This window comes from Dipodomys merriami, unplaced genomic scaffold (assembly GCF_024711535.1).
Source record: "Dipodomys merriami isolate MVZ:Mamm:240054 unplaced genomic scaffold, mDipMer1.0.p SCAF_8, whole genome shotgun sequence".
Classification (NCBI taxonomy): Eukaryota; Metazoa; Chordata; class Mammalia; order Rodentia; family Heteromyidae; genus Dipodomys; species Dipodomys merriami.
In genome coordinates this window covers 16398867-16425577 of record NW_027206401.1, presented here as the reverse complement: position 1 = coordinate 16425577, position 26711 = coordinate 16398867, and the positions used below count along the sequence as shown (strand labels likewise).

The window sequence follows — 26711 nt, the reverse complement described above, 5'->3', positions numbered from 1 at the left end:
TTCACTCATAACGTGGTGATAGTCCACTCCTGTACCATTCTGGCTTGTAGTACTGCCATCATCCCCAGCAAACAACACCCCAGCCTCACAACAGAAGGGAGAACTCAGTTGACTATTTAAAGCAACAAATTCCCAGTTCTTAGATTTCAAGCAGAATTTGTTTAGTTGTATTAATATTTGTCGTAATAGAAGAATAAACTTTCCTGAGAAAAATAATAGGTGCCAACCACCAATAGAAAAAAAACAATAAACTCAGATTGCTCATCTAAATAAAAAAATGTTTAATTCATCTGCTATTCAACTTGCCATTAATCTGGCAAGTGTATCTTGAGCTACTGTAAGGAAGTAACTGAAGGAATTGTGGAAAAGGAGGGAAAGCAGGGACTAGAATTCAGACTGCCTGAACTCAAATTCACTCTAAAACATACCAACTATGTGAACATGGACAAGATACTTATAGTTTCATCTGTAAGCTGAAGATACTAACAGCCTTCCTTATAAAGTGAAGAATTTGGGGTATAATTAAATATGCAGACAAATTAATTAACACAAATAAAGATCCTAGAAAAGTGGCTGGCAGTCTATTTTCTTTGAATTAAGCATTATGAATTTAAAACCCATCATATTCTAAAGTAACAGTGATGTATCAGAATGTTGCCCTGTCCCTACTATTAGTTACGGATTAGTTGGCATAAACTAATGTCAACCCAGTGATTTATCCTAATACAGAAGAACTAGGGAGAAATGGATTGTAAGACTTCTCTCAGAAATTCTGGAAATTAATTCTCTTTCAGTCAGAAGTTTTGGTGTCTGACTTAAATGTCTTCCCTACACATAACAGGAAGCACCTGAAATAGTCATTCACACTAAAAACCAAATGACAGACTAGCAGCCATCTCCTGATTACTAATCACTTTCAGTGCTTCTATTACTTGACCTCTCTATAGTGTCACCAATCTCAATGCTCAGAGCTTCCTGTAGGAAACTACTGACTCGGTGTTTCTAGGTGAAGACTCTGGGTTCACTTTCTGTATCTGTGATGCATTTCTTTATGACCTGGCCACAGTTAACATCCCCATTGCTGTAAACTTCAGCCATGCTAAGCTGCTTACAATTCCCCAAGCACAGGATGCATTCTTAAACCAGGGCAACCAAGTTGTCCTGGATTCCCCCTATACTCACAGGACCAGCTGAGGGAATGTTCCATCCATTTAATCTATCCCTCAAGGAGGGTTTAGTGTTTCTTCAAGGCCTTCTTATCACACTCTGTTTCCCTCTACTTTTGCTTTTATTACACAACATCCTAATTCTTACATTACAAGTGAGTTTACTTCACTCAATCATGATGTTTTGGAGAAGAGAGAGCAATGTAAAGATCTCAATATAAATAACACAAACAAGCAAATAAGTTAGCTTCTTAATTTTTAAGATAGTAAGATTCAGAATGGTCTATACAAACTTTTCTCCTAACTGAGCATTTATCAAGTGCATACTAAGACTACTTAACTATAATTCATTTCACTCTCACAAGGTCTTATTTAGGAGTTTATGCCTCCTTTACACGTAAGGAAAACAGATTAAGAAAAATGACCTCATTGATCCAGTCATACAAGAAGAAAGTGGCCAATGCAGCATTCAATGCTAGAAACTATCTCCAAAATCTACACTTCCAGGTTACCTGGCATCTCTTCCCACCATAAATCCAGTAGAGCTGGCTCTCAGTAAAAAAATAAAAAATAAAAAATATGGAATTAAATACAGAATTTTTTAAGTCTTTTGCCATGCAGGAACATGTAAATACATCTTATTCTCTAGAAAATAAAGGTATTTTAACATAAGTCCTGCCCAATATGTGACACAATATTGGCAACAAATCCATTCATTAGGAATAAATCAACTGGTTGATTATCAATAATTAACATCACTAGTAAGAGAGAGAAATATTTCATAATTACTTATTAATCATTAGACGTGAACAAAAATACAGCTGTGCACACAGAAAAAGAATGAGACAGTCAATGATACCTTTGATAATTCCTATCACCAGTCTCCTACATTCTGTAGTATTTTATTTAGCTCCAACCAACTAAGAGGCTACATTGAACATTTCATGGAAGAGTAAACTTTTTTAAAGACTATTCATATTCAATTCCAAATACACTGGGTCTGTGTTCATTTGTTTTGTTTTATTTTTAACATTCAACAAATCAGTTTATAAATGCAATGCCTTTTGATCCATGTCACCCTTTTGTTCCATTGTAAATTAAATTTTTATTATCATTACATATTATCATTACATGTACAAAGGAGTTTCCATTCAACAAATCAGTTTGAGTACAACGTGTCTTAATTGATGTTGCCCCTTTTGTCATTCTCCCTCATCCCTCCCAACCCAATCCCTCCCCTCAGTTTTCTTAATTTCATAGCATATGCATTCGATATTATCCACTGTTTTGAGAACTCTTACTGGATATTTCCCAATCATCCCAACTGCTCACAATCAAACCAATATCTTCAGGAGTATAATCTAACTTCTTCAATTTTAGTCAAGACACTCCTTTTGTCACAAATATTATTGAACACTAAGATCAGCTATATAATTATTAGAGTCCAATACAAAATAAAAATAAAGGGCTGTTTGTTCAAAAACTAAAATTTCATGGTGGCAGACATTAAACCAAACAGGTCCCTTCTGATGGACCTTAAGGCCAGTGAGACTACACAGATCACAAGCCCAGGAAGCCAACCTGCTGAGCAACTTACTAGACAAGAAGAAGGATAGGCAGGACCTTTTAATCCATAGTTTTCCAGAAAAAACAAAATCAAATATATCAATGATTCTATTAGGCAATAAATGGTCAAATATTGTTGAACTTAAGCACTTAAAAGTTCTTTGAATCTCAAACTGCTGCTTTGCAGTCTTCCTTACAAGTACTAGCTAAATTATTCAAATTCAGCACCACTAAATATGTATTTCCATAAATCAATAAATAGGTCAGTGAGCTTTTTAAAACTGACTCTCACTAAATGAAACAGGTGATCATGCATAATTAGCAAATAGAACATCTGGGTTGCAGTATTGCTAGATATCATGCTTTTGATATTTCAATTTAATATTTATTGTACATGTATATTTGATTCACTTTTTTTGCCAATCCTGGAGCTTGAACTCGCAGCCTGGGTACTGTCCCCTTCCTGCTTTTACTGTTTTATGGTACTAAGGAATCGAACCCAGGGCTTCATGCATCCTAGGCAAGCACTCTACCACTCATTTTTTTTAAGTTCTAATGTTCTTATTTTTGCTGCATTGAAACCACTTGAGAAGCAAGGGGATTCTAAACATCAGCCCAGTAGCATGAGCAGTATCTGAAATCTGAGAGATGGGAAAGACAGACAGCAGACTACCAATTCTTTGTAAAAATACTTAAGTTTAACACTTCTTAAAAATAGTATCTAAAGGGCTGGGGATGTGGCTCAGTGGTAGAGTGCTTGCCTAGGATGCACTAAGCCCTGGGTTTGATTCCTCAGTATCACATATACAGAAAAGGCCAGAAGTGGCACTGTGGCTCAAGTGGTAGAGTGCTAGCCTTGAGCAAAAGAAGTTCAGGGACAGTGACCAGGCTCTGAGTTCTGGGCTGGCAAAAAAAAAAAAAAAAAAAAAAAAAAAAAAAAACTATCTAAAGATATTTCAAGCTATAATTCCAGTATATAATGAAAGGTTGCATTTATTCTAGGATTTCCTTTCAAGAAATACAAACATCTTAGCTGGTAGATAAAACCTATCTAGGATTTCCTTTCAAGAAATACAAACAGCTTAGCTGATAGATAAAACCTATTCTTCTACCTACTCTAACAAGAAATGTAGTTTTAGTCACTATAAGGACACATAACTTTTCTTCAGCACAAAATGTAGGATGTATCAAAAGTAGACAGATTTGTATTTCATGTAAATGTAGTATTCAATTTGGATTGTTATAAAAATTCAGATTCTGTGAAATTCAGAAGTACTACTAACAAACTTTGGGGGTGAGGGGTTGTTGTTGCTGTCTTGGAGACTTGAACTCAGGGCCTGGACACTGCACCTTAGGTTTTTCACTCAAAGCCCTTGCTCTACCACTTGTGCTATACCTCTACTTAGCTTTTTAGTGGTTAATTGAAGATAAGAATCTCACAAACTTTCTTGCCTGTCTGGACTCGAACTTCGATCCTCAGAGCGCAGCCTCCTGAGTAGCTAGGATTATAGCATGAGCCACAGGCACCTGGCAAAAACTTGTTTTATATATCAATATGTTAATCTTCTGGTGATTCTGAGATTCAATTAATACAACTAAGAATCCTACTTAGCAGCACCAACAAGATGCTGATAAAGACGGGGGATTATTGTTAATACAAATCTCAAGTAATTGATCCTTACAATAATACTTCTAAATAAACATGTTCATAATGCTTTTGTTACTCATGGCCAAGCTGGGTTTAGAAGAAAATACATTTTACAGAGAGCAAATGCAGGGAATCCAAATACAATGTGGGCAAAACTGACATCTACTTGAATGGCTCTCCATGTTAAACCAGGTATTTCTCTGTATAATTTTAATAAAAGGAAAATAAAGAAAAAGAGAATCATAACAAAATAAATCCTCTCTAGCTTAAAAAACTACACTTTTACTCTTACCCCTGATTCTTACCCCTGATTCTGTTTAATTATTAAGAATCTGTTTAACTCTACTGAGTGTGATTCAGTAGTCTAGTCTTCACCTAAAATGCTCCAGCATGCCTCAGGCCCTAGGTCTGATCCCCACAGTACAAGGGGAAAAAAAATTAAATAGTACTATTGTGAATACTGCTGGCTTTCACATATACTCTAGAAATAATTTCCTGAGTGTGTATGTGTGTGTGTGAGAGAGACAGACAGAGACAGACAGACAGACAGACAGACAGACAGACAGACAGACAGACAGACAGACAGACAGACAGACAGAGAGACTGGGGCTTGAACTCAAGGCTTGGGTACTATTCCTTAGCTTTGTCCACTCAAGGCTAATGCTCCATCACTTGAGCCACAGCTCCACATTGGGCTTCTTTGATGGTTAACTGGAGATACTTCCTGACTGGACTGGTTTTAACTAGGATTACAGATATGAGCCAACAGCACCCAGTGCCCTCGTTTTTTTATTTCCAATATCATTTCTTTAAGGGGGCCACTAAGAATGTCAACACTACTGTGTTTTGTGCATTTCATAACTAAGCTTTACTCAGATGACAATCTGATGGGAAAGAGAGGGAATCTATGTTAAATTCCATCAAGGGAAAAAGGAAAACTACCCCTCCCCAACCACCAAAAAAAAAGACATTAAAAAAAATGTATGACTCATATTACAAATCTACTAAGACCATCCTTAAAATTCTTTCTTGCATAAATCAGCTGAGGCTTTCCCAAAGGAAATGATACTGTACTACACACACATCTAATGTATTTTCAGGAACCTTTAAAGCATAAAGAAATAGCTCACTGCCTGACTCAAATTTAACTTAAACATGTAAACACAGCCCATCCTTGCCAGTGCAGTAGAATTTTCTAGGTCTACCAGGAACTACTAAATAATATTTTCATCTAGTTAGGTCGTTGCTGTCAAGACTTTGACATAAGAAACCTCAGCAGACCTCTCAGTGAACTTTGGCATTTTGGCTGTGCGGCCAAAAGAACAATCTACCATTACAAAGCCTATTCATGAGTCAACCACGGAAATAATCACACTGACGGCTCAGTTCATAATACTCGTCTTCATCATACTTGCAAGTACATTAGACGCACACACAAGATTCATGGTGCTTATATATTACCAAAACTCAACATAGATTCTAAAGCATAATTTGAAGTATTATTAATGCAAATGTAAACATTTTGTTATTTTTAAAACCTAGGTTGACTTGCTTTTTTTTATAGCCTACCTACAGAGGGAAACAGATCTCTGTAATTCCAGGATAATAAATCCAGAAACACCGTATTGTCTTCAAAAGTGCAAAATGATTCCTATTTTTAAAAATGAAATTCACCATTTTACCTAAATGAGGACCAAAATCATGAATACTCAGACCATTTGCTGTCCAGGACAAAAGGTCTGTGCTTTGTACTAAACACTCCTATCCAAGGCAGATGGCAGGTAGGGAGATACAAGTAGCTAATGCCTGTAACCCTAGCTATTCAGGATGCTGAGATCTGAAGATCATGGTTTGAAACCGACCCAGGAAAGTCTGTGACACTTTTTTCTCCCATTAACCAGCAAAAAGCTGGAAGTAGAGCTGTGGTTCAAGTGGTAGAGTGCCAGCCTTGAGTGAAAAACCTAAGGAACAGCACCCAGTCCTCAAGTTCAAGCCCTAGTACATAAGAAGAAAGAAGGAGGTGGAAGAATTAGAGGAGGAGGAGGGGAGGAGAAAAGAGAAAGGAAAGAAAGAAAAAGAAAGAAAAGAAAGAGAGAAAGAAAGAAAAAGAAAGAAAGAAAGAAAGAAAGAAAGAGAGAGAGAGAGAGAAAGAAAGAAAGAAAGAAAGAAAGAAAGAAAGAAAGAAAGAAAGAAAGAAAGAAAGAAAGAGAGAGAGAGAGAGAGAGAGAGAAAGGGAGAGAGGGAGAGAGGGAGGTAAGGAAGGAAGGGGTGGGGAGGGAGGGAGGGAGGGCCGGGCCCCATGCTGGTGGCTCACACCTATAATTCTAGCTACTCAGGAGGCTGAGATCTGAGGATGGCGGTTCAAAGCCAGCCTGGGCAAGGAAAGTCCTTGAGACTCTTATCTCCAATTAACCACCAGAAAACCAGAAGTTGGGCTATGGCTCAAGTGGTAGAGTGTTTGCCCTGAGGTGAAGAGCTAAGGGACAGCGCCCAGGCCCCAAGTTCAAACCCGACCAAAAAAAACAATAAACAAAAAAAGGGGGAGGGAGGGAGAGAGAAAGGGTAGCAGGCAGAGGAGGGCTGGAGTAAAGGATATATTTCCTGTCCAAGTTTTGTAATCAGGAACACTGAATATCATATTAAAGCAAGGAGAAATCAAGTAGAGCCCACTGAAGTCAGCAGCACCAAGGACCTTGTTTAGAGAACACCCTCACCCCAACCTTAGAGGTTCTTGGGTCCTAGCCTGATGTCCTCTCAGGAAAATGGATGTGGTGTGGTCCTCATCAATGATGATCAACCTTTCCTGGGCTTCTCCACACTGGGTGATCTCCCCCTTCCACCCCCCCTCCCCCGCCCCAGTGTGTACTCAGCGCATGCAGCCTGAAACTAGGTCTCTGCTGGCCACCCAGAGCAGCAAGCCCCACTTTCTCCAGGCAGGAAGGGGGGAGGCTGAGAGTATTTCCTGTTGTGCAGCTGAAAGTAGCAAAGACGTCATTGCATTCAAACTCCCTCTGGTGTCAGCAGCCCAGGGGCCAAAGTTCAGCTGCAGGCAGGGCAAGGTGGGGCAGAGCATGGCCAGGACTCCCCCCTCATCAACCCCTGGCCTTGCAGGAACCTGGGCTACACAGGGAGGTGCTATGATGCACACCCCTGGAAGCCATGGTCTCTGGAGCACTCCAGCTGTTAACTTCCTGCTACCCTCCTCCCAGGGAAGGGGGAAAAAGCATTGTGTTTTCTGGTGTTGAATGAAAGCACTTTTCCTTGGCAAGTTTTCTGAGCTTAATTTTAAATGTATTTTCCCTACCATGATTCTGTTTCTATCAGAATTATTCTGAAATCATCAAAGTGAAAAATCACTTAAATATTACTGGTGCAAATTGCTTTCCCCTCATCTTCTACCCTTCTTGCAACTGGAAATTCCTTGGGGGGAAAAAAAAACAAAAACATTTCTCTATAGCATTGCCTCAGAAAGGCCAAATAAAGCAAGAGAAACCTCCAGAAAGCTCTAAAAACATATTCTATGTTTTCGAAAGTATTTAAATAATCACATATAAACCCCTTGCATTGCACTTGAGTATGACAGTAATAAAACAATCAACGTGTAAGTAAACACATCATAGGAACTGAGTTCAAGTGGTAGAGTGTCAACCGTTAGAAACAAAGCCATGCAAGAGCCCAAGGCCTTAAGTTCAAACCCTAGTACCAGCACATTCACACACAAAAAAACACAGACCCAATATTAAACTGTGAGTGCTTCAGGTTCATAGTGTTATTTTCAAATGTAATTTGCTATAGCATGAAAACAAACAAAAACTATGAGAATAAAAGGCAATTCTACAGAATAACATTCTTTCTCTTTAGAAAAAAAAATATTAAGTGCTCCAATTGTGTACCCTAAAGTATAGTATGAGTGCACAATTTTAACCAAAATAGGCATTTCATCATTTCATTCAATAAGAAAGATTAGGACCTACAGTTTCACAAGTTAATCCTCTGTAATTCATCATTTCATTCAGGACTGGAATTCATTCTGTGGTGTAGTTAGAAAAAAAAGAATAAGAGGAAATTGTTACTACAGCACTTGTGTGTCTTTCTTCTGAGACTCCCACTCCTCTACCTCAAGTCTCTACAGTTTCTTAAACCTTGGAAAATCTGATATAACTAGACCATAACAGGCTGGTTTGTTTCACAAGTTGGCCTCTCTTCTAAAAATATTCAGAAGGGCATAGTACATTTTTACTGTTCTCTTACAGTATCCAAATTGAGTAATATTTTTCTCAAATGAGCATCCATTTGCTGTTTTCAGAAAACTGGCTCCCAAGAAATGCAGTGGCATAATCACCAAGACTCTTCTGAGGTTTTCATTATATTTCCAACTGCATTGTTCTTTAAGAGCCAATTATTATCCCAAATCACAGCTAAAACTCAGAGAGATTCCCTGAGTGAACAGACATTTACAGGAATGAAGATGTGTGTTTCACACAAACACACACACACTTGTACGCACAGGAACACACATGAATAAACACACCTATCAATGTGCTTCACAATCTTTAATTCCAATAGGACCATTTCTGTACTTGATACTTCTGAGCCCAATGGCTCTAACGTTTTACATAAGTGCCCTGAAACTACAACCTCCTTTAAGCCAACTTCAGCTTAAATTACTAGTGCCTTGGTTCCCTCAAGACTAGATTAAATAAGCAAGGTACAGTCTCTGTAACTACAAGAGTCCCAAGACTTATAGGTAGTTTTACCATTGCTCATCTTTCCTCTAGACCATAACAAGATACTTCAACCTTTTAGGTCCTAGGCAAGAGTTAACATATTCTTCCGATAGTAAATACATTCAGTGTTTAAAAGCCTTCCTCCTTATTCAGCCTTTATCTATATTTTATACTTCAGAATAGGCCCTCAATAAAACTTAAATATAGTAATTATTCAGATGGCCTAAAATCACACATTATTAAAAATACCAGAGCTCTCATACACACTAAATCAAAAGTAAAAAAATTAGTGAATTGTAGAAAATATTTTATGATGACATAGTAATTTTATTCTCTTAGTCCCCTGAAAAGTTGACTTCTCTAAAGACTAAAAGTATGACTAAAGCCAAAAGCATTCAGGGCAATTTCCATAATGATTGAAAGAATTCTAAAACCAAAGTGCCCATTCAGGAAACAATAACTTTTTAGTAACTTTTAGTAAAGTACAGTCAGTAGGTGTCTTCTTGATTGTTAGGTTCCAAGGGTAAAGTCAGTATATAATAATAAAATGACAACTTGGAGTCAATTTATATGTCATGTTTCTTGTCAACGCAATTAAATTTTCTGCATGAAAATTTCTACCTACACATCTGTTGTCTCTTTGTTTCATTTAACAGTGTTTGTAAAGCTAGGAAATTTCCAAATTCAGGGATCCAACTCTCAATGTGGGGTGATACATCTGTCATTAACTATAATTTCAGGTACAAACTCCTTGAGCTAGAATGCCAAGTATATTCCAGTCTTTCTAATTTTTCACCATCATTTAATTAATATGCATTTCATGCTGCAACTCAAATCAGATACTTCTCTAAGAACACTCTTAACAATTTCCTGTATTTGTGTGTTTATTCATTTTGTCTGTCAAAATCAAGGCCTCATAAAGCATCCCCTTCTGCCAAGAAACCTCTCCTGAGTCCTCAACCAGAGCTAATTTTGCATCTTTTTAATGCTCTGTATATATTTCTCAGGTGGTCCTTTCCCTGTCTCTCTTATAAATAGCTTCCCTTCCATATTTCTTTTCTTCAACATGGTATACTATAAAAGTTTGATGAGATTTATGAAATATGCTTTTAATTTTTATATGCCATTTATAATTTTATTATAGTTTATATCCCATATGTCTTACACAAACCGGACTCCCAATAACTATATTTGTTGAAGTTTGGATTGAACAGTGACTTGGTGCTAATATTATATTGGTATCTCAGCAAGAATGGATGGACCATTTCTATAAAGCATTTCTAAACCATCTGGAAAGAGGTTGTTTTTCTTAAAAGTAGCTGCAGATAAATTTATTTTTGAGGACTTATTAAAAAAAACAATAGCCTGGAGTAAATTTCAGATCTGAATTACCTAATCCATGAAGAAATCATATTTTTTAAATGAACATGACATGAAAGAAGCGGAAATGATTATCCTGGAAACACAATTAAGGAAGATGGTAAAGATGATTGCTATCTTTAAATAAATTCAGGATTGCCATGCAAGACAATGAGTAAACTTGTTCTGGATAGTTGCCAAGGGCTAAACTTTTGATAAACAGAAATGTCCATGAGTAGAAAGGGTTTTCCTAAGAAAGAAAAAGGTGCTTAAGTAGAGACTAAAAACGGGCAGTCTGGGGTGCTCCCAGTTGGGGCTTAAATGGTGTCTCCAACAATCCTTATATAATCCTACAATTATATATACAAAACATCTTATTAAAAAGTGTCCTGTCATTAGTTGACAAACCACCGTCTAGAACATTAATCAGCATAACTTCAATTAGACAGTTTAAAAGATGGTCTAAGATACCCTGGCCATGCATTACAAAGTGCATCACAGTGAAAAGAAGGAAAACTTCTCCAGAGATGTTCATTGGCCCAAATAACTCCACCTGTTCTGACCCAATCAGAAAAAAGCACCAGGAAAGGCCCAGCAAGACCATATACATATTGCAAAAAACCTTCAGAATTGCTCTCTTCATTCTTTTAGAAATATTTACACATAAAGTATAAGTAACAGTAGCTTCATTTGCACAGCTATGTGGTATACTGTCAAATTTTCACATGCAATTTAAATGAAAACCAATGCCTCCAAAGAAACCACAAACGTTATATACACCAGGAGGCACTGTTTGCTTTTATGGCTACAGGAAGGGATAATGCCATACTTTGAAGCCTTCCATAACCATAGAAGCTTCAAAGAAAGGCAGATTTATTATTATTATTATTATTATTATTATTATTATTATTATTATTATTATTATTATTATTATAGTGCCTTGTTAGCTTGCTTTACCTTGCTCACCTTCCTATGTCACCCACCAAAAATAAAAAAGGGAAGACAAATGATGTGAACTATCTATTTCTTCACAATACAAACTCACAAAATTATATGATAATGCGTGTATGGTTCAAAAGTAGTTGCTATCCATCATGACCACATTCAGACATCATTAAATTTAACACTAGCAATTCTCACCTGAAACAGTCGAAAATCAGCTGATGAGCAAACAAATTTGGAGTCCATTCATTAGAAAACCTAATCTCTATGCTTAGCATGCAATTATTTGCTATACTCATCTGGTCAGGTGATTTATTTTAAAAGGTCATTTAGAATATTCTCAGCTATTTGGCCCATTTGAAAGGCTACACTTGATTAAATCTGAGTACTCAGTTCATCATGGCTATTTTGAAGTCATTTGAACTAGTGAACAGACCATTCAAAAACAAACACCTTCAGATTCTTTCTCTCTATGGGGAGGATTTTGCTTCCTTAGGTATGGGTATAGCTATCTCAATATTTTATTACACATGTGCATGAATCATCTGCACAAATCTAAATACATCAGAGGATACTAAATACAAGCTTTGAGTCCACTGACTGTTATTTTTCTCAAAACAAGTACATATGCCTATAATAAACTTCATCAATAATAATCTTCTCAAGAATATTCCCTTTAACCCTTGTCACAAATGTACTGCTGTGTGTCAGATTTTTCTTCCAACAACTAAATTGTTCTCAAAACTTAGTGTTGCTTCATGCACCAAAAATAGCCGCTCCAATTCTCCTGTGTTACCCGGCTCTATTCCCAGGAGGCAGAACAGTGCTATGAACAACGCTTCACTCTTACAGATAAAGTAACAATGAAACATAACAGAGGTACAGTCATTTGCACTGTATCACGCTGAAAATCAATAATGAGGCATGCAATGAACTAGTCTGGTCAAGGTTTAACATGGTCCATGCTGATGGCTTCTGCTGTCTTAGTGTGTGTTTTAATAAACCCATTCACATGAGAATAGAACAGATAGCGGAAATCCTATTTCTCCCAACATAAACAGACACATGTCCACGAACAAGAAAACAAACTGAAGGCTTATCATTTTGGATTTTTCCCTTGCTTACAGGAACTGAGATTATTCTAAATGTAAGCATCAGGAGAAGTAAGAAAACTCCAAGTTGATACTTATTCCATGGATAACTGTGAGCTGAATCGCCATGACCTATCCATAAAGTGTTGGGTCAGCCACTGAGACAGTCCCATGGGACACTGCAAAGTGGCAGAGAGACGATTTCACCACAAACTTTGTATGGAAGGACACTGTCACCCACCACCTTCCCTCCTTCATTTCTCTTGGCCTCCATTGAGCAAGGCTAAAGTGAGGAAAGAAATACATTCCCTCACCTCTTCTGAATTCATCCAAGTAGCCCACCAAGAAATGACCATCTTCCTCATACAAATTTCCTTCTCAGAATATACTGAACAAAAACAACCAAAGTAAACTTTCTGTGGGGAAGAGTCTCAGTTCAACTATAAACTTCTCTACCTACACCTACCTTCAAATGCCCCATGATGATTGTGTCTGCTCATCTGCTCTGAAAACAAAGTTAGGAGCCTGGAAGTCAGCTGACTGTGGCTGGAAGAGGCCTATGAGTCTCCTGGGTATATTTAGTCAAGAAGATTGTTTTCTAGGCTTCTTACAAAAATAAAAAATGGTAAGAAGTACATACAGGTGAGCAGATTGATTCTGGCCACTGGGACAAAGACTAGTCAGGATTTAAACCAGTGTAGTAGATTTCTATCATTTCCTTCATTCCCTGCCTCCATCTTAACTGTGTAACCAAAAAAAAAAGTCTTTCTTAGACTTGGAAAAAATCATACTAAATGAAGTAAGCCAGACCCAAAGAAACATAGGTCCCATGGTTTTCCTTATTTGCAATAAATAGTATACATCTAAGATAATCTTAGCAGATGAGCAGAATAGCTCAATAGCTAAACGTTCATATGACCACATAAGATGATGCTAAGCGAAATGAACTCCAAGACATGGACACAGTGGTTTTTCTTTGTTGTTGTTGTTGTTTTTAATGTACTAGGTGATTTCTTATTTCTTTTGTATGTTCTTCCCCTGTTGTCACTGTATTGCATATATGCTTATCTGAATCATGGAAGGGAAACAGAATGATGAGACAAAGGACAAGGGGGAAAGCAATGTAACACTAATATTCACAGACAATATGTTGGAAATAATCTGTACAACTCTAGGGGGGAAGTTGCGGGAGGGAAAGTGGGAGAAAAATGAGGGAAGAGGTAACAAGTTTGGCAAGAACTGTACTTACTATCTTACTTTTGTAACTGTAACCCCTCTGTATAATACCTTGACAATAAAAAAATGTCTTTCCTACCAAATATTTATTGTGTGTCCACATCTGTCAAGCACTGGGTTCAAACACACCTTAGGGAATATACTAATTTACTTGAAATTTTATTGTGGAAATTAATTTTTTAATTCACTTAATGATTAAAAATGCAAGTTCCAAAAGCAATGCTTTGTAACCTAGTCATATGCAAGCTTTTATTCTTTTTTTCCTTCACCATGCCAGGGCCTGATTCTATGAGGAGCTGATGCTACAAGTGTAAAAGAACAGAACTTTGATCCATAAATGAAAATTTAAATTAGAAAAACATTACCTTTTCACACACACACACACACACACACACACACACACACACACACACACACACACACACACACAGGAATCAGATAATTTAGTTCATTCCTCATTGGTGTAGCACACTGGCTAAGCTGAGAAATACCTGAGATTTTAATTGGTATTTCCAGTTGCTAGCTGTTGAAAGCCATGTGTGTTGTGACATTGTTTTTTAAACCATTTCAGTCAAGAGTTTAATGGACCATTTGAGAATGTTTAATATTTTACTGTCACACCATTTGAGTTCTTTTGTGTTTTTCTGTCGGTTTAATCTCTTCTTAATAACAATCATTAGCTGCCAGGTGTTACAAGCATACTATGTGTTCACTGGAAGGGGTACACATAGTCTCATAAAAATTTCACAATGACCCTCCCTCATGTTTTGAAAAAGCTCAGGGAGGTTGAGTGACTTTTCTATGCTCTCCACAGCAGCTGCTAGTGAGACTGACATTCACCATTTTGACTTTAATCCCGAGGATACCTGTTTAACCCACTGGATGCACACTCGCCTACACAGGGCCTCACCAGCAGGCACCTGGTAGTGTATACCAAGGGATTCAAATAGTGGCCTTTTGTTTTATGTTTTGAAATATCTGCCATGTCAACAATTGTTTGTGCTCCAATGATAGCTTTCAGAGTCAGCCTTGAGTTGAAATTTGATTCCAAAAATGAATTACCAGAGTGTCCTCAGAAAAACAAGAGACCTTTCTGAAATGTCATTTCTTTACCTGTTATCATGAAGACGAGAATGCCAAATCTTCTCAAGATGATTGTGAGAGCTAAAGGAGCTAACGGGTGGGAAAGTGTGAGCTATGGAGCCTGGCACAGGGCACGTACTCTTTAAACCTCAATTCCCTTCCTTTCCAACGGATTTGCTAAATTGGCACTGTGTTGATTTTTTTAAGTGTTTAGTTCATCCTGGTAATACTATAATTACAGAATAAAAATGACAGTGCATTCTCTGTAACTACAAAGTCGAATTTTAAACTGATAGAATTCGAGTTGGGAGAGGCTCTAGCAGCCATCTGTTCCAATCGCTTCCATTTCCAAAGTGGTCCAGAGAGCTTCCATGACTTGTTTCCAAGTTTACACAGCAAGTTCATTGCCAAGACAAGAGACTAGACCTTACATCCTTCCCACCCTCACCCTCACTATACCCCTGGCTTTTTCCTCACATTACCCAAGCATGGCAACACATGTAATTTTGAGACAATTAAGCAGTATAAAATAACCTCAACTTAATTGCATCCAATTAACAAGCCAAATTAGCATTTCATATGTACACTATTAAACTACTTGTCTGGCTTCCAAAAGAAATAAAGCACTGTTTCAAATGAATCTAGCATTTTAGTGAACAAAGCTACTTACAATTTAAATTACCTTTCCTATAATCTTCTTTATATGGAATTAGACATAATCTCCATTTTAAAAGAAATACTTTCTGCAACCATCTAGATGAGAATTCATGCTGTATTTCTAACTATCCAAACTTTCTGTCAGGCACAAGTGGCTCACACCTGTAATCCTAGCCACACAGGAGGCTGAGATCTGAGGATCCTGGTTCAAAGCCAGCCCAGGCAAGAAAGTCTGTGAGACTTTTATCTCCAATTAACCACCAGAAAACTGGAAGTGGTGCCGTGGCTTCTTGAGTGAAAAAGCGCAGGGACACTGCCCAGGCCCTGTGTTTAAGCCCCACGACTGACAAAAAAAAAACAAGAAACAAAAACAGAAGACATAGTTTTCTTTTCTTTTTAAAATTAAGTTGTGTGTGCGCACACACATGTGCTAGTACTGTGACTTGAACACGGGCTGGCACTGTCGCTTAGCTTTTCCACTTAAGGCTGACACTCCACAACCTAAGCTAACTTCCGCTTTCGGCATTTTGCTAGTTAAAGATAACAGCCTTGTAGATTTTCTTGAACAGGCTAGATTTGAACCCGAGTTCTCAGATCTAAGCCTCTTGAGTAGCTAGCATAACAGGCATGAGCCATCAACACTTATGAAGCCATGAATTTTCTAGTATTTGCATGTTTATGTGAGGACATGCATGCCCATACACACATGAATGCTTACAGATCCTTAAGCAAATACAAATAAGGGCATTCACCCAAAGCCTGGTTTCAAAAGTCTCACCTTCTTGCTGGACTTGGGAAATCCAGTGACTCTGACACATTGCAAGTAAGAGCTTTAACGATCAGCTTTCTTTGAGGAGAAAAACGAAACCACCCAATAAATCTTTGCCAAACACAGCTCTGTATTTCAAACACACTACTGTCCACTGTCTGTCCAGTACTGCCATGGTTTAGATACAACTGGTTTAGATACAATTAATTTTAACGAATCGTTCAACGAGTTACCTATCCATTCCTTACACACTTACACCTTCAATACTCTGTAATTTTAAGCACAAACATTTTTATCTGTTGGTATTTGCGAACATGTATGAATATCTTATGAAGTAAAACATAGTTAAAATAACAATGCTGTGCTTCACATAAAATGCTGGTCAACCATGCAACATACAGTTAGCCTTGTTTTTAAAAGATATTTCAACCATTCCTGTTATTTATTGCATTTAAGGTGTTGCTGAAAGTATTCACTTGGTCATGTCATAGATTCAACCTCCATTATTTATCTTAGGAGGAATCTACCACCCTTGTGCCCTTCTAGCCTTTCTGAAGCACACACTTCACAACATCCTCTGTCCAAAAACCACAAGCAAAATGCAACTTCCATAGCTGGGTTCTGAGGTCCCACAGGATCTGGAACCATATATACTTCCAGGGTCCTCCACATCCTTCTCTACACCCCTCCTCTCCAATTCAGTCCTCCTACAATGCAATTTTACTCAAATTTTCCAGGAGTCAGTACTGACTGACACAGATGCATTGAAAAGGGGTGTGTGTTACGCAGAAATGCCTTCAACTTCTAGGTTCTGTTCCTCCAAATTCCTTCCCCAGTCATCAGCCTGTAACATCCATAACAGTATAGTAATCACATGCCCTGATTTACCAAGAGCAGGCCTCATTTTGCCTGGCTAGATAATCATCCTTGTGGTCAATCAACGCCTAAGGGTCCTGCTTCCATAGTCTGGCCTTATGTGGTACCTGTCTCCTCTTACCTGCCCTTAAGCCCAATCAGCTTGTTTTCAACTTCTGAAAACGTTGTACATTCCTCAACCTCAGGTATTTGCACTGGTTCCTTTTTGGTCCCCATTTCTTCCTCTTCACCTCCTACATTTCTCTACTTGACTCTTCACTCACAAACAGGGGTGACATATACTCTTCTATGTGTCTTCCACAGCATTTAAAACAAATGTGGTGTTATACCTATTGGCTCACAGTTTGAGTAATATCTGTCGAACTGAGATCATAAGCTTCTTTTCTCATGTGAGTCATCATGATACCCCTGGTGGCTAGATAAGGCCTAACCCATAGAAAATACTTGTTGAATGACTCAATGAGTGAATTCTATTGGTCAACAATGATAGGACATGTGTAATAGTACACAGGATTAAGATCATATATAAGTGTCAAGTCAAAAATGTGGACCCTGAATAATTCCTAACCCATATTCAGCCATACTAGAATTAGTAGGTGAAACACAACCTGCCTTCTTCCCAGAATCACCCTGGCACATAGGAATACCATTTTCATCTCTTCTCTCCAAAGTACTTTCTTCACACAGGCCAAAATAATTGAACCCCAAGTTTGTAGCCGATCAGAAATCTAAAGTTACAGACACTTATACAATAGATCCTGTGCCATATCTAACACTTCAAATGGTGGATCATAAAAGATTAACATGTCTTTCACCCAGAACAACAGTCACCCAAATATTACTCAGTGCTGCCTCAATTCTAATGTAATCATAAAGGCAACAAAGCTTATGTTAACCTGAAACTGTATTCACAGTCCATCTCAGAGATTGCACAGGGCAAGAAAGATGTATTATTCTTTTCTACCTGATGATCTTATGAAGTTATGTCTCACTAGTAAAGGATTTAAATACATTCTCAGGTTACTTAATGGCATCTCCTAGCTGCACATATTAATTTACAACCTCTTTTGGTAAGCGTTGCCAAAAACAGCATTATAGGAAGCAACATTTTCAATTGTAGTCAATTATGAGAAACAAATGTAAAATAGTATTCTTTCTTATTCAGTTCCTTTCAAAGAAGCACACTCTTATTTTCATAGTTCTCCAAGTTTCCTTTAGTCCTCAGTGTTCATCCATAACTTTACATGAAGACCTCCTTTGAATATCCACTTAAGTGTCATTCGATACTAACTGACAAGTGTGCCTATATAGTCAGTCTGAAGTTCCTTAGGAAGCCTCGAGTCTAGTCTACTATGCTGATATAGCAAACTCCCTCTACTCTTTTTTATACCATCACTCTTAAAGTTGCAACATTTACATGACCAGGTTTTAGACAAAGCTAAAACTTCAAGACCCATTCCACAAATACAACTTTATAATGTGAAGCAAATCCCTGAAGTTTTCAGATGGAGATTTATAAACTGGAACCATTTCTCCACCTACAGGAGTAATGTACAGACCAATGGAGAGTTCTGCTGGTGCTGGCCATGTGCTACACTGTGAAAATTGCTGTGAGTTTTTAGCACACAGATTTGCAGCCTATTTGATCCACACCCTATGTCCAGTTGATCACAGTCATTTTTTTCCTTATTATATAGTTGCCACATCACAGTATTCAGGTTTCACATCCTAATGGATTACATTTTCACAGTGCCAAACAGGATTCTTTACAAGCCTTTAAAACTACTTATGTTGAAACTTTGAAAAGAACTTCAGCTAATGACTGGTTCTAATTCAAAAATCTAGCAGCAACACAAACAGTGGATTTTCTGTATATGTTACTATGACTAAATTTTTAAATAGGATTCTTCATTTAAGTTGAATAAGCATAAAATATTCAGCCTGGGCTTCTGAATAGTGTCAAAGTGCCAAAAGTGCAAGCAGACACACGCACCATTATCCTCCAAGGAATGCCTGCATATATGTTGTCTTCTGTTTTGTTTTCATAGTAACAAGAGCGTTTGTAAACACATCTCATGTAAAAGGATCGACAGATTCTGCTGTTGATTTCTCATTGTGGTCAAATGGCATCATTTCTGTGTGTTATGTGGTAAAAAAAAATTTCATTCCATGCTTCACAGAAATACAGAAATGTTTTATTTATTTTAATAGTCTCTTACCAAACACCTCTGCAAGGATACAATTAGTTAAAAGATCTACTAAATTTTAAATTTTCAATACCATTAACATACTACCATTCCCTAAACTGTCCCCAAATGAATCTTAAATTAAGTTAATCTTGAACACCTTTATGTCAATGTAAGCATTCTTTAATAAAGTCCATCGCACAAAATATAATCACAGAAACAGAAATATGCCTGCCAAGAAGTTAATTTGTTTTACACTGACCCATTCTCAAAGCAAGAACCCATCTCTATTTCTCAAAGATTCACCAATATAGGATTTTTCTGCCTGCATATGAGAAATATACTGCATATTTCAAACCTAGTGGCCAAAAGGATTATGACACTTGAAACATTGTCCTTACCTTGCCTAGATATTGCCCTTTTCACTCAAAATAAAAATGCACAGTTGTAATCTACTACCTGGACTTCCTAGGGTACCACTGGAATTCTCTCAGCATTGAAAATGAATATCCACTTCACTCAGAGGGAGAATGTAAACTGGCCTATATCCTAAAAGCAGACTCAAGCTCCTTATTATGCAATGTAATTGGTTAATTTTTTTGCTCTGGAACTCCTGTAAGATTTAAGACCATCAAGCACTTTCAGATTCTAAATACATATAAACATATACAATATATGCAAATATTTAAAAGCCCACTTGCTCAAGGACACATAACAGCAAATATTACTGTCTCACTAGAGGAAATGTTTCTAATAAAGTTAAGTGGCTTTTTTGTAGGAGAAACTGATCATTGCAAATTAAATTAAAATGATTCTTATTAATATTTCAAGAAATTTCTGAGCTTGATTATTCACTGCGAAAGAAACAACTGTACTGAAAGAAAAATCGATAGCCCTTGACCAGGGCTTATGGATATGCTAGAGAAACACACACACACACAGTCCTCCTGTGAATTACTGAAGTCTAGCCTTGGAGGTGGGAGAGGGTGCACATGTTTTTCTGAAGATAAACCGAGTTATTATTTTTTTTAATGGCAGAAACGGAAGGAGAAAAAAATCAGTTCAAAATTTCCATTATAATGAAAGTACCGGAAACAAGCCTTTCTAAGCTCATTTTAGACCTAAATAACTGTGCGGGGGGGGGGGGGAGGGGGAGGGTTCTGCAGTGTCAGTTGCACACACAGCTTCCTGTGTGAATCTGAAGCTATTACAGGTGTCCAGTGAGAACCTATCATCAGGAGATTCCTCCAGTCTCCTCCAGCCGCCTCCACTGCCCGCCTGCATCCCTCCCTCTCTCTCTCCCTTCTGTCCCCGAGGTTCAAGCGCCCACTTTCCCTTGGTGAAGCATGCAAAACGCTTTTCCGTTAGCGAGGACCGGATCCTGCCGTCCTTTTTAGTTAGCCGCTCTCAAGTCGGAGAGGGGAGCCACTAAAGGAAACCCTCCTGGCCCTCCGGCTTTTCCTCCACTCGAGCCACGTCCCTGAAGGACAACACCTAGAGACACTTTCCAACCTTCTATCCGACCCCCCACACCCCCTCCGCCGCACACCCCATGTCGGCGGGGGGGGCGGGGTGGGGGTCGCATTTCCTCCCGTCCTCTGCTGCACTGGATGTGTTATGTAAGAGACAGGACGCAGAAGGCACATGCGTATAAAGCAAGCGCACGGATCTGTGGTAACAGCTGGGTGACAGAGCTGAGCTGAAGTGCCCCCCACACCGAATACGACAGACACCCCACACGCACCTCACCCCCGCACATGCACACGCACGCGCACACACACACACACACACACACACACACACACACACACACACACACACACACACACCAGAGCAGCGTTTTCCTGTCTCAACCCCACCAGCACCCAGACGCACCGAAGGGCAAGGCGAGGGGTGGGGGTGAAGGGAGGTGAGGGGAGAAGCCGCGGCTGCACATCTGCCTCGATAGCAGCCGCCGGAGCCGCCGCGGCAGAGAGCCCCTCGTTAACCCCCTTCCTGTGGCTGCACCACGTCATGGAACATTCCCGGAACGGGCCAACGTTCCACCCACTTCAGGGAACAGACATAAAGACGCAGACCCAGCTCCCCATAGTGCACAGCCCCGACACACATGTCCCTTTCCCGATCCCCGGCCAGACGCCCAGACAAACACGCATGCAAACCGCCCCCACCGGTCTCCACGAGCCCGGGTCCGGCCGGCGGCCACCGGAGCCGCGCTGCGGCCGGTGCACCCGCAAGGCGAGGGCGCCTCCGCCTGAACCTTCCATGGAGACAGTGCCCTCCTCTTGCGTTTCCTTCTTCCTTCCTTCTTCCTTCCTGCCTGCCTGCCTTCTTTCCTTCCTTCCTTCCTAGCTCACGAGGAGAAAGCAGTCATCCGAATGCCCACAGCCGAGCGCCTCGGTTGCGCTAGGTCGGCCGCAGGCCGGCGGCCCGGCCCTCGCGCCGCCCGCCCGGCCCGCCGCGCCGCCCGCCCGCCCCGCGCCGCCCCGCGCCGCCCGCGCCGCCCCCGGCCCGCGCCGCACGCCGCGGCCCCCTCCCCCGCTACCTGACAGCGGGCGGCCCGCGGCCGCGGCAGCCGCAGCGGTGGCCGGGCGGTGCGCGCCGGTGCACGTCGCTCATTAGTAACCAGGCACATTCCTGCCTCCGGCGCTCCCGCGCGGCGCCCTCCCCCCCAGGACATTACGCAAAGCAGCCTCCCCTCATCTGCATAGATCCCCGGCCAGGGTATTCCCCGCACCTCCCCGCGCGCCGCCCGACCCCCGCCCCGCCGCGGGGTCTCCCCCATCCCCGCCTCTCTCCGACCCTCACCCTCGGGAACCCCCGGACCCGCCGGGCCGGGGACGCGCGCCCTCGCCGCGGGGGCCCCCCGGAGTTGAGCGACGGCGATTTGTGGATAAAGTGAAACAAGCGCCCCGCGCCGAAGGAGGCAGGAAAAACCCGGCACCGAGGCCACTTACCGGGCCGAGGAGGGACCCAGATTCCCGCCGCGCCGCGCCGCGCCGCGCCGCTCCGCCGGGGCCGGTCCGCCCGCCACGCACCCCGGGGCCGTGCACCCCGCGCCCCGGAGCTGAGGCGTGGAGGCAGATGGGGCACGATCCCCGAGACACCTCCAAGTTGCTCGGGGGCTCCGGGGAGCTGTGTCAACGTCCAAGACACAACTTGGCAAATACTTGTGCCACAGTCGCCGGAGATGGGTTATTTTTTTCCTCTCTGATGTTGGGGTGCAGTGGGAGTTTTCTTTTCTTTTTCGTGTTTTGGGTGGTTGTGTTGGGGTGGTGGTGTTGTTGTTTGGCGGAGACCCTTCGCCGCCGCGGAGAGACAGCGCTCGGCGGCGCCCCGCTCCCCGGCTCTCCACCCCCTCACCTCCAGCCCGCCTCCCGCCGTCCGGCCGGCCGCCCGCCCGCCCGCCCGCCTCCGGGCCGCGAGCCCCTCGGGCGGCTGTCAGCTCCCGGGGGGCCGCGGGGGTGACAGGGGCGAGGAGGAGGGCGCAGCTCCGGGGAAGGGAAGAGGGGGAGTGGGGAGGGGAGGAGGGTCCTGGCAGCCGCGGCGGCCGCTCACCTGGAAAGTCACCGCCGTGGAGGAGGAAGAGGAGGGCGAGGCGGGGAGGAGAGCCCCCCGGTGCCCGCGCTCCCGCTGCCGCGGCGGCCGCTCCTCGCCGAGGCTGAGCGTGTCTGGTGGGGGGGGTCTGGTAGCATTTCCTTAAGGACACCGGGAGGGCGGGCGCGGAGGGAGGGAAGAGATCCCGGCCGCCAGCCCAGGCTCCTCTGGCCTTTATTTATATATTTATTTTTTTTCGGACACTGTATGGACCCCGGGGCCGGGGGTGGGGGTGGGGGGTGGGGAGGAGGCCACTACCGGGCCGGGGCGGGAGCCGCGGGGCCCGGGCCGCAGTTGTCTGCGTGCGGGAGCCGCAGCGGCCGCCTCCCCTCCCGGCGGTGGACGCACCGGGTTATTCCTGGCAGCGCCTCCCCGAACAGAAGTTACTAGGAGGAGTGCGCGGCGAGGGCGGGCGGGGAGGGAGGACGGGGAGGGGAGGGGGGGAGGGAAAGGAGGAAGAGGGAGAGACTCAGCCAGCGACGTCATCGGATCCCCCAGCGCGTCCCGGGGAGGGAGGCCGAACTAGAAAAACCAGTCTGGAGCCGGCCGGGTTGGTGCGGCGCCACTGGGCGACTCGGAGAGCCGGGCCCGGCGGGGTCGTGGCCCCCTGGGGTGGGGGGGGGAGGGAAGGAAGGGAAGACCCTTCCCCTCCCCCGCCGCGCTCTCGGGGGACGGGGAGGCGGGGGGAGGCTGGGAACTCCCCGGAGACCCGGTCTCCGCTAGCCAGGCAGAAACCCCGGGGCGTCTCGTGGAGCCTGAGAATTTCCCTAAAGGATGTGGGAACCTCGTCCCTAGCTCCGCCCACCCACCCCACTTCCCAGGTCACGGCTCCCAGCCTTCCACACACACGGGGGGGATCTCTGAGGGCCGGGCGGCCCGCACTGTCCTTTCATATCGCTTTATTATTTGGGTCTGGGCACCTCCAGACGCTCTGCTTCTCCCCTCGCGCCCCCCTCCTCCCTCCCCATTTTATCCTCCGTCACCAAGAACAAAAATCACCGGACACTCCGGGCTCTTTGTTTGGGGCGCTTTGCAAAGTGTTTTACTAGCGTTGTTTGTGTTTCTCTCCCCCCCCCGCCAGTGTCCCCCGCTTGGGGTCGGCCCCTCCCCCCTGTCCCCCCTGTGCGCCCCCGGGGCACCCAGCGCCGGGCACGCGCTCGGCCCACCCCCCCCCCGCTAGTGGTATGCACATAGAGTTGGGGCAGCGTGGCGCGGGGCAGTGGCCGGTCTGGTGACAGGGATCCCCCCCCCAGCCCTGGGGGCGAGCTGCCCCCGCCGGCTGCGCGCTCCGGCGTCCTCGGAAGGGACCGGAGTGAAATCACTGCCAGCCCCGGGAGAAGCGGGGGGGATGGGGGACGCGAGGGAATCCCAGGCGAGTGAGGCCCGGGACTCTGGCTTCCTCTCCAGCCCGGCGACACCCGGGGGACACCGGGGCTCCCTCGGGCCGTTACCCTGCAAGCGTGGACTCGTGTGCACCCTGGGTCGGGGGGTGGGGGGTGGAGTGGAGGGAAGGGAAGAGGTTCCCGGGAGGCCTCAGTGCCCGGGCAAGGGGAGTAGCTGCAGCCCACGCGGGACGCTGCGGCGCGCCTCCTCCGGGTGGTCTCTCTTGCGGGGGGGGCGGGGGGGTGAGGACCCTGTAATCGCCCTTGTGGGGCGCCCAAGCCGCCGCCGCACCCCAGCATGCACAATCTCAGCCTCCGGGGTGGGGGTGGGGGGAGTCCTCCTCCCCCTGCCCCCCACTCCCGGCCGAGGCTCCACCGCCGGGCCCGGGGAGGAGTAAACAAGAGACGCACCGGCGTTGACCTGGCGCGACCCGGCTTTCTGGCCGGGGTTCCCCCGGAGCAGGTGACTCCGTGGGAGGGGTGGAAATGAGGCTCTGGAATCCCGGGCCCAAGCCGCGCGCGGTGCTCCGACTCCCAGCGCAGGTATTTCACCCGTCCGGGCGGAAGGTGTGGCGTCTCCGATTGCAGACGTCGCAGCGAGGTAGCAAACGCGCCCAGACTTTAAAATAGGTCCCCTGCCGGGTCATCCGACGGGAACGCGTCCGCGGGGCGAGGCGGGCCGCGGGGAGCGCGCCGCTGCTTTCGTTTTGGGGTTTGGTTTTGCTTTTCATTTCGACCTATAATCAGTGGGGTGCTGTTTGTTTCTGGGGGAAGGAGAAAGGGGGTCCCTTTGCACTGATGAGTTTGCTCTGAAATAAAAGCAATCCATTCTTCATAGATTTAGAGGTTTGTTTTGGTTTTTGTTTTGTCTTTCCGATTGAGAACCATCTGAATGATTGGGAATACATTCTTCCTAAATTTCTTCTTTTAGGGCCTACTTCCAAGAAAGCAGCTCCTGCCATTGTACAAGTTTTTTTTTTTTAATATTCAGCCTTTTAAAAAATTAACTTCGAGTCCTTATAATAGGAAAAAAAATCTCCCCAACATCATTTTCTTTTCAACGTACGTCGCTACATTTTTAAACATCTTATTTAAAACTGGAAATGTAATTTTCAGAATGCTTTTTAACTTTCGAGCCCACCTGCTACATACACCCAGAGCTCATTTTATTTAATTGCTTAATAGAGAAGATTAAGCTGTTTCTTTAAGAATCTTAATTTCACTTCAACACACACAACAGCAGCTGCCCAGGCTCTGAGATACTCAACAAGTAAAGCCACAGAGTTTGCTTCAGTGGAATGAATGGTAGAAACCTTCCATGCCTCTTAAAAGACTAGATATAAAAGACTTAAGATATTCAGGTAACTGTATAATTAAAATAATTTATAAAGCAAATAGACCTCAACTATGGTGATCTGATCCCACTGTAAACAGACTTTTAGTCGAACTTGGACACTTTTTGAATGTTTACTTTACACTTGATGGTTTCAAAACTATTAAAATCTGAAGAAGATAGGCTGGATTAAATTTCAGAGGAAATAAAACTATTTGTGAACACGTATGAACAACCCTTCTGCTGGGAAGAGTCACTATCTGTAAGTAACTATATTGTTGCCCTGTCTCTGATGTGACCAAATATTGCTGGTGGTGCCAGAGAGCCACTTACACCACAGCCCAGGGCAAATCAGTACCAGCCATTTCAGAGCCAGATGTCTCCAGGACTCTGATAGGGGGCACTGTTGCCAAGAGCCAATGTCTCAGGCCTGTGATCCTAGCTACTCAAGAGACTGACATCTGAGGACAGAGGTTTGAAGCCAGGCTGGGCAGAAAATTCCATGAGACTCTTATCTCCAATTAACCACTAAAAAGCCTGAAGTGGAGCTGCTCGTGCTCAATAGGTAGAGCTCCAACCTCCAGAGAAAAGCCAAGGGACAAAGCTCTGAGTTCAATCACTAGTACTGGCACCCAGCACCCCAGTAAAAGCACTATTTGAGAAGATGCAGAGTTCAAGCCCAGCCTGGGATGCATAGCAAGACCCAGGTAAGATGGGGATACATAGACATAACAAGATGGTCTTAAAAATCAAAAAGAGGGGAAAAGAGAAGGGAAGGGAGAGGAGGGAAGGAAAGGGGAGGTGAGTGGAAAAGGAGGGTCGAGCTGTTTGGTGAGGTTGCCTCTTCCTGTAGATCCCGCTGGCCTCCTCTTGTGAGTCTTCTCTTGGCAAGACCTTTCCCTTCCAAAAGAATCTCCCTTCTGACACATATATTATGACCCAATCATATCATCCGTATTTGGCAGATGCCCAATCGACCTCCAAAGCCCTAACTGGCATTAGTAAAAAGCTGTGTGTGCTGCTGTAAGAAGCTGTGGGAGGTAAAGCGGACGAGGCATAGAGGGCCCATTAGGACACTAGCATGGAGCATGAG

At 43.1% G+C, this 26711-nt stretch overlaps 1 protein-coding gene across 1 annotated transcript in view; it reads right to left on the bottom strand.

The window, feature by feature from the left end:
• Hivep2 (HIVEP zinc finger 2) overlaps nucleotides 1–23243 on the bottom strand; it is a 181098-nt gene extending 157855 nt beyond the window's left edge. The window contains exon 1 of the mRNA XM_070010544.1: nucleotides 22865–23243. The gene's annotated coding sequence lies outside the window, so the exon portion shown is untranslated. The remainder of the gene's footprint in view (nucleotides 1–22864) is intronic.
• Nucleotides 23244–26711: the final 3468 nt, after the last annotated feature.